Source organism: Adiantum capillus-veneris, chromosome 16, assembly GCF_014529385.1.
Source record: "Adiantum capillus-veneris isolate H3 chromosome 16, ASM1452938v2, whole genome shotgun sequence".
Classification (NCBI taxonomy): domain Eukaryota; kingdom Viridiplantae; phylum Streptophyta; class Polypodiopsida; order Polypodiales; family Pteridaceae; genus Adiantum; species Adiantum capillus-veneris.
The window spans coordinates 157876837-157885412 of record NC_140946.1 but is presented as its reverse complement, the minus strand read 5'-3'; the positions used below and the strand labels follow the sequence as shown (position 1 = coordinate 157885412).

The following is an 8576-nucleotide window of genomic DNA, read 5'->3' as shown; positions in this document are numbered from 1 at the left end:
TTGTGTATTTTGAGTTTTTATCGGTTGATCTTGATTTTAGAAAGTGTTTTAGTGTGTTTTTCATTGCCAGTTTTGTGTCCATTGTAAGAGGGTATTGTGGTGAGAGGTCTCCCACACCCTAAGACAGTGTGTGTGTGTTTTGGCAATGTTTAGCAATCACTAAGCATTGAGTGAGTTTTGTACAAGTTCTACGATAGCATCATAACGAACCATCTCCATTTGCAAGTCACAAATAAGGTATTACGCAAGATCCTTTCCTCTCTCTCTTCCCTTTGCTCTAGCTCTCTCTGGTCCATTTCATGTGTGTCTTGGTGTGAGGTTGATTGTGTGTGTTGTGTGGTGCATCTTCTTGGTTGTGCCAAAATCTCTCTTGCGTCCTAGTTCGCATACCATAACTAGGTGGTCCCCCTATCTTGTTTGGGTTTGGCTGTGGGTTTGTTGTTTTGTTGTGCTTGTGGTTGCCCCAACCCCAATTGAGCAGCACGGGAGCCTTGAGGGGTGTTTAGAGGTCGCCTCTCTTGTTGCCTGCCCCGGACCGCCTCACTAGCATCGTTCCTAAGGACCACCTCAAACATTTCTACACATTCTTGATCAATTACTATTCTCTTGATACGGCAAGACATCTTGAAATTCGCTAGAATTAATTTTGCATCCTCTCCAGGCTCTCCAAAGAAAAGAGGATATCCAAACATTTGGCATTGGCTCTCCATTGAATTGATTTCAAAGTGACGCACATTTTTGTTTTTTCTTTCTTTAAAAGATTTACACTAATATTTTCTGAATTGCAATCTATTCTACAACAAAATAAAAATATTCACATCAAATGACCTATGATAATAAATAAGAGGTAGGATGACAGGGTTTGGTGACGCGAGAATTTATCCTACTCTTTGGGCACCAAACATGAACACCATACGTTGTTGAAAATGGATTTTTCTACTAATTGCAAAGTTTACTCTAATGTGTGGAGTGGAATGGAAGGGGAAAACCTCTATTCTTGGGCCATTATCCATGGTCTATGCATGATCTAATTCTTAAAACAAAACAAAAATATAGACGTCCAAACTAAGGTCGTACCTAATGAGAGGCAAAATAAAAGGATTTACTGAAGCATTTATCTTGGCCAGCCTAAGAGGGCCCAAAATCCTACGAATTACTCATTGAAATTGCAACTTAGTACTAACAATTATGTGCACCTTTTCCCTTGCAATGGGAATAAAAGGATCATACAAATTCTCATGATTCATGCAAGCTACTTGATTATGCTAAAAGTTGAGTCTACAAAAAACATACACAAGCCCTCCTCAGTGGGGGCACCAAAATTGAGGCGGTCCGAGGCGGTCAACAAGAGAGGCGACCTCTAAACACCCCTCAAGGCTCCCGTGCTGCTCACTTGGGGCTGGAGAAACTACAAGCACAACACAACAACAAACCCAAACAAGATAGGGGCACCACCTAGTTATGGTATGCAAACTAGGACGCAAGAGAGATTTTGTCACAACCAAGAAGATACACCACAAACACACACACAAGCAACCTCACACCAAGACACACACAAAATGGACTAGAGAGAGCTAGAGAAAAGTCAAGAGAGAGAGGAGTGGATCTTGCGTAATACCTTATTTGTGACTTGCAAACGGAGATGCTTCGTTATGTTGCTATCGTAGAGCTTGTACAAAAACTCACTCAATGCTTAGTAAATGCTAAACATTACCGACACACACACACTGTCTTAGGGTGTGGGAGACCTCTCACCACAATACCCTCTTACAATGGACACAAAATTGGCAATGAAAACACACTAAAACACTTTCTAAAACAAGATCAAATGATAGAACTCAAAATACACAAGTCACCTTAAACTCATTAAACTGTATCGCACAAGTGGAAGGACAAAGATTTGAACGTCGAAACACCCCTTTGATGCACCAAACCTCAATTTATTGAGGATGGAGGAAAATATACAATAGTGGTTTTGAGATTTTGAACTCATGCTCTCTCACTTGCAATGTGTAGCTTGACAGCTTCTCTCACACCAAGAGTCAAGCTCACAAAGTGGTTGCTACACCTAAGCATCTCCTCATGCATAGAGTGTTGGGGTGCTATGTGAGATATTGGAGGTTGTTTTACAAGAAGGAGAGGGGCCTATTTATAGTTTGGAGACCCCTCATTAAGATTATTGGAAATCCTAATTTTCAAGCTAACAAATCAGGATTATGAGTTTTTCCGAATATGAAAACATTGCGGGCCTTCTTTGTCTGCTTGAGTCATAGATGTGGGCTCAAAAGAGATCATTATTGATGGTAGATAAGGTGGAAGTAGAGTTTTAAGGAAAGCGGGAGAGAGAGAGAGAGAGAGAGAGAGAGAGAGAGAGAGAGAGAAAGAGAGAGAGAGAGAGAGTTACTATGCACATGTCTTGAGGTGAGGTGTCTCTTATGGTTAGGTCAATGGCTATTTTGTGTTAGTATGTTAGTGGTTAGTGTTAGTAATCACTACAAAGGTAATGATATATTTACGATGGGTAGAATGGGATGGATGGTTGAATGAAGTGAGGAAATCCTTGTGATGGTGAAGCTTGAAGAAGGACTTACTTCTTTAGGTTCCCAAAATGACTATTGATCCTCTTCTTCGTCTTCTCTTCTTTACGGCACCACCACCAAGGTTGATTATCGCGATGAAAATGGCGATTCCGTTGATGAGATATCTCAATTTGCAGAGGTTAAGCATGGTATAGAGAAGGGGTAAGATGGAATTGTACTTTGGAGATAATAGAGAGAGACATATAGATGGTGTATGTACATGGAGAGCTCATATGAGAGCTATGGGAGTAAGAGGGGAGGTTAATGGTGAAGAATGTGAGAGAAACCATTGAAGGTGCAGGTTTTAGTGAGGGATTGAGAGGAATGAATGTGTGTGTGTGTGTGTGTGTAGAAGTGTGGAAAGAGGTGAGAGAATACTATGGGCTACTTGGGAGAAAAGTGGGCAGACTGGGGTCCACTCAAGAAATCCTAGCTCACCGGTGGTTTCTCCAAAAATCACCAAACGTTTTGGGGGGATTATTAAGCTCTTGGTACACATTTTCTCTTTTGACCACCGCTCAAAATTCGGAGTGGAGATGGGTGCCAAAAATCTCACCAAAAAGCCTGTTTTTTATGCCTGCAAAAGTCTTTTAGTGGCCCCCTCCTTTGTTGAATTTATACAGTGCATCCAAGAGTGAGCCCCTCCTTTGTCATATCATAATACAAAGCATTCAAGTTGCCCTTTACACATGCATGGAGGAGGATTATTGGTGAATAAAGCAATATATACATAGTGGGACTAGTGTATGGACTATTCATGGATTTTAGCTCAATGAGCACATGGTGTTAGAATAATGAATAAAAATAATAAAAAATATATGGAGGAATTATGGATATGGAAGGATATTGGAATCATATGATAATAGTCCCTCTTTGTATTATTTTGGGTGAAAGAGGAAAAGGTATGCAAGTAAATAATATAATAAACGTGACTAAGGGAGTAGAAATCAATTTTTTATTTTCACGAGGGTGAGGGTGAAAATGTGGGGGTGATTTGTATGAAAGAAAAATATGAGGTTATATTATGTACACTTTGGCAAATATATACTTATGGTGTAAGAGAATGAAAGAAGGTATACAGAGGTTTAATAAAACACACACCTAGGTATAAATAGTTAAATAAAATACCAACATAATTATAAAAATCCGTGTATTTAGGCCATATATACAATGCAATATTTACACACAAATGGACCCTTATATATTTTATTTTTTGACTGAACTAATCCAAATTACTATCTGGCTGAGGATTTTAAGGAGATATGGGAAAAATTCCCTAACTCACACACGCCTATGTATAGTGAAATGGTAGGGATAGCCATAGTGTTTGGGTGATTTTGGTAGGGTGAGGTAACTCACTATGGCAATTACGGAGAGCCAAAAAATGGCTACCACTACCTTCATGACTGGCTGGTTTTACTGGCTCATGTGGAATTTCCTAAATAACCACCCCTTTACTGCGTATAATTGCCCGTACAGGAACTGGCTCTAGGGCCTTCACCTTAGTAGCCGCAGTAGTAGGTGTTTTTGGACACCGAGCCACAAAATACCCATACTTGCCACAAGTATAATAGTTCAAGCTTTAGTTCTAGGAAGTACCACGACCCCGGCCCCGGTCAGTACCTCCTTGGTATTTGCCACGCCAAGCACTAGTGCCACTGGTACTTGATCTCTCTTCGTGGGGTACACTGGTATTCTCTACTCTAACTGGTTTAGCATTTGTAAATGCCACCACAGAGAGATATTTTCCCTTCTTAAAATGATGAATACAAATTCCACAATTGTTCCATAAATGGCCATAGGCTTTACAATAAGTACACTGTGGACACTAATTGGAAACATGATCTTTGGATTCACACTTTGAGCATCAGGTTTTCGTCCTTCTCATGGGTTGTCTGGTCTGGCTGATTTTAGTAATCTGTTGTCCATCTCATCAATTTTTCTGGACCAGGACCCCTTCTTGGCCTTGTCTTTGCTCTTTTCATTTGAGCCACTTTCCGAGCTACTGGAGGTATCATTGGAATCAAAGTTCTCAGTGGAAGAGTTACTACCAGTGGCCCTCCTTTTCTTGTGATTCTTCTCCTTCTTTGTCTGTTGTTCAAGATTCAGGGTGTGCTACACCAAGTCATTGAATTTCTTTGTGGGTGCGGGCACCTCCTGTTCCCTAAGATTTTTACTATGGAAACCATTTAAAAACTATTCTCACAACCTCTTTTTTGATGGTGGTTCGTGCAGCAGTTGCTTGGTGAGCTCCTTGATTGTCTTGACATAACTTCTGAGTAATAATTTTCCTTGCTTTATCTTATCCTGTTCACAGAGGATATCCTCATCTCTTCTGTTGTGTGAATATTGCAGTCAAAAGCTTTGAGTAGTTTGTCGTATGATCTGAGCTAGCAAGCTGAGTAATGGTAGCACCATTTCCTTGCTGCGTCCTTCAACGTCTGATGAAACGATTCTCCCTAGTAATCTTCATCGATAGTCTTCAACTTAGCATACTATTCAAAGGCTCGGATATGAACATCCGGATCATCTTTCTTCCCACCTTTGAGCACTGTAAAGGAAATTTTTAATGAAGAGGTATAATCATGTCAATTAGCATCATTTTTGCCTCTTCTGACCTTAGGAGCTTGACTCTTTCTTGAAGATTTCTTGTAATGGTCTGTATCGACGTCCCAATCAATTGCTTCATCAATCCCAATTCCTATCTCCTCCCTGACTTTTCTACTGGAAATATGGCAACTACCTTTGCTGCCTTTGGCTCCTTCATCCCTCTATGTGGTACAAGAACTCCTGGCCTTACGTTCTTCCCTCTCAGCCCTTCTTCTTCTAGATTGACTGGAGTGTTGAGAATTCTTCGCTTCATCAGCATGATTGTGCTCCTCTTGAGCCTCAGTATCAGTCCACCGGTTCATTATTAGGATCAAAATCTCTTTCTGACTCCTCAGGGATAGGGTCAACACGGTAGGATGGTTTACAACCATGACTGCTTTTTGGTGCCATCACTTCAGATGAAAATTCTAACCGGGAAAAGAGTTTTCAGGTCCAAAAGCAAACATCTCTAACCATTGTGATTTCCAAAATGGAATTGGAATTGATCTCTTTCAGATAGCTGATTGTAGTGTTAGAATTTATAGCTACTACTGGTAAGTTGTCAGATCATTAAGAGAAACTGGGATAGAAGATGAAAACTAGACTGAAATAGTTAGCTGAACTAAAATAGTATATTGGACTAAGAAATAGACAAGATGAGTGGAAAAGTGTTCACAGTTCAGATTCAAATTCATAGTTCATGAGTAACCAGTATAAGGTATATCAGACTAAAGCTCAATTGACTACATTAGTTATGATTACAAAATGGATTTACAGGCAAAAATTGTAGCTCAAGAACTGCTTAGGAAGCTAAACCAAGAGAAATAAGGTGTAAGAAGTCAAAAAGACAAGCAGTCCAATTACAAAGTAATGGGTCTATTTATAGCCTCTAGAGCTACTGTAGTAACTGCCGTGGTAATTACTAATGTGTGACCAATCCACTGTCCGGCTTCCACGAGATAGCTCTCGCCTGCTGGAGCCGTCTTTGCCTTCTACAAGGATCCACCTTAATACCTTAATAGGAAACTTTATGATCAAGCAATATCACATCGTCCTCACCTGTATGGAATTTGTGAGGATTGAGTTGACCTCCCATGTCGTACAATTTCTTCAAATCTTATTATACCCTCTATAGGTGAAATGATTTTGAAGTATAAATGAAAAATAAAAACTAATGGACTCTCCCAAAAATGCTTCAAACACCATCTTCATGAAGCGTTGGAGAGTTGCAGGAGTATTTGTTAGGCCAAATGGCATCACTCTAAAAACATAACAACCCCAAGAGTGATGAAGGTTATTTTCAATCGATCCTCTAATGCGTTGAAATTACCCGGGTAGCCATCACACACAATGTACTTCTCATGACTACCTAGGATCATTTAGTATCTCATCCTGAAATGGGAGAGGAAAGTGATGTCACTTGGTTGCCTCATTGTGTGGCCTATAGTGTACACACATCCTGTTGGAGATCAAGCCTAATGACCTAGCCTAGGAGTACCTTAGTCCTACTTTAAACCTTCATTTTAAGTTTTCAATAAGGCTAAAGTTTTTTGCTCTCTGGGTCTTTTTACCTTTAGCACCCTCAATTCTCTCTCTAAATCACTCTAAGATTAGGAGTACTCTTCCAGCCTCTCTCTCTCTCTTATTGGAAACTTTTTTATATCTCTACAATCACTCCCTAGATATAGGATTTAGTCCTCCTTTTGAGCTCCCTATATATAGGGACATCACGTTTTGTATCTATGTGAGCTCTTTATCAGTTTCAACATACTGCAAAGTAGTTCTTATGCTTTAATTCAATCTCTATCAATTATATTAAGCTAATATGGTATAAGAGCCTGGCTAATCCACCTATAGATTGATAGAGTGCTTTTGAGCTTTAACCAATGATAACCTTTCAAGCCTCGCAGAGAAGAAATGAAAGACTATCCTGCAAATTCTTCATATCACAAAACCACAAGGTGTTTTTAATAATGTGGTAATCACTCATAGCTTAAGTGAAGCTCAACTTCAAGCCTCAAGTGAAGGCAGTCAGCTTCAAAGTCTTCAATTTCTCGACACTCTTGTCAATGGAAATTTTCTACAGTAATACAATTAGCTAAAGCAATTGTATGGGATGGACAATCGGCATCCTCACGAGCATTAAACTACCTTCCCTTCTCCAAAGTGATGCTTTAAACTCCCAAAAGGAATGGATGGCAGCGTTGGCTCACATCTGCCTCTCAACATCAAAGCTTCTCTCGCCATGACTCACCGTAGTGATGTTCAATTGAGCCCATGGTGGTCTCCCACAAACAACCTGCATGTGCAATGCTTCAACACAATTGCCTAAGCTAATCAATGGCAGCTAGCCGCTCTCATGGCAACTCACCTTGCACAATCGATATGGAAACTTCCACTGTATGGATTGGTAATCCACTACATGGTGCTCCACTATACACTCTCCACTCGGCAATCACCTGCTCTTAGCTCCTAAATACAGTGAGAAGCCCTCGTCAACCCCTATGATCATGCTTGTAGAGGTTTCAATTGTTTTATTTATGCTTCTTTTTGCAAAACCTCTATAAGGAGAGTCCCATAGCGTTATTGTAGTACTCCGTTTTAAAATTTTTCCGAGGCATGAGTGCCTTAACATGTGTTAATTTAAAGCCCAAAGGCTTCTCTTTTCCTTTTTGAGGGAGATGCTAACCGACTCTCCTTCACTAAGTACAAAGGCTCTCCTCCAAAGGCTCATGTTTTTTTAGGAATTACTCAACTCCAAGAAAAGGAGGAAATCCCCTTGTAAAAGAGAATAGACACTTCCTTTGAACAAATTCAAGAGGTAAGACCTTCTCTAAAATGAGTAAAAACTCATCTACGATTAGCACAATCAAAAACGAAACTACAACACCAGTAAACCGTGACAAAGAAGAAGTAACTTCCAAAGCTACACACATACGTGGTCCTAGAATTTATAGGAGAGCTAGAACGAAATTTTGCCCATAATGTAAAACTTGGATGCTGAACCACAAAAACCCAAACAAATCTATGTTCAAGAAGCATTTGCCAATTAAAGTAAATCATTCTTTTTGTACAGAGTTTTAGACACTGGTAGAGTAGTACTCTACTAAGACCACTCCTAATATGGAAATCGATGATAAATTCAACGGAACAAACTTCTTCACATGTCAAACTTGAATAAATTTAGACTTATGAAAAAGGGATTATGGGATATTGTAGGAAGAGAACCTGTAGGGACTTCAACTAGAGAAACTTCCTCAACATTTGAGCAAAGAAATCTAAAAACTCTAGGTATTATAGGGGAAGTCTTACAAGATGTCTTTATACATCACATTGGTTCTTGCACTACTGCACAAGAAGCTTGGGTTTTACTTGGAAAAGTATTCCGTACTACTTCCAAGACATCTA

General features: G+C 39.7%; 1 pseudogene; it reads right to left on the bottom strand.

Annotated features, from left to right (window-relative positions):
* Positions 1-7770: 7770 nt before the first annotated feature.
* LOC147440133 (U6atac minor spliceosomal RNA) lies at positions 7771-7880 on the bottom strand (annotated as a pseudogene).
* Between the last annotated feature and the right edge of the window lie 696 nt (positions 7881-8576).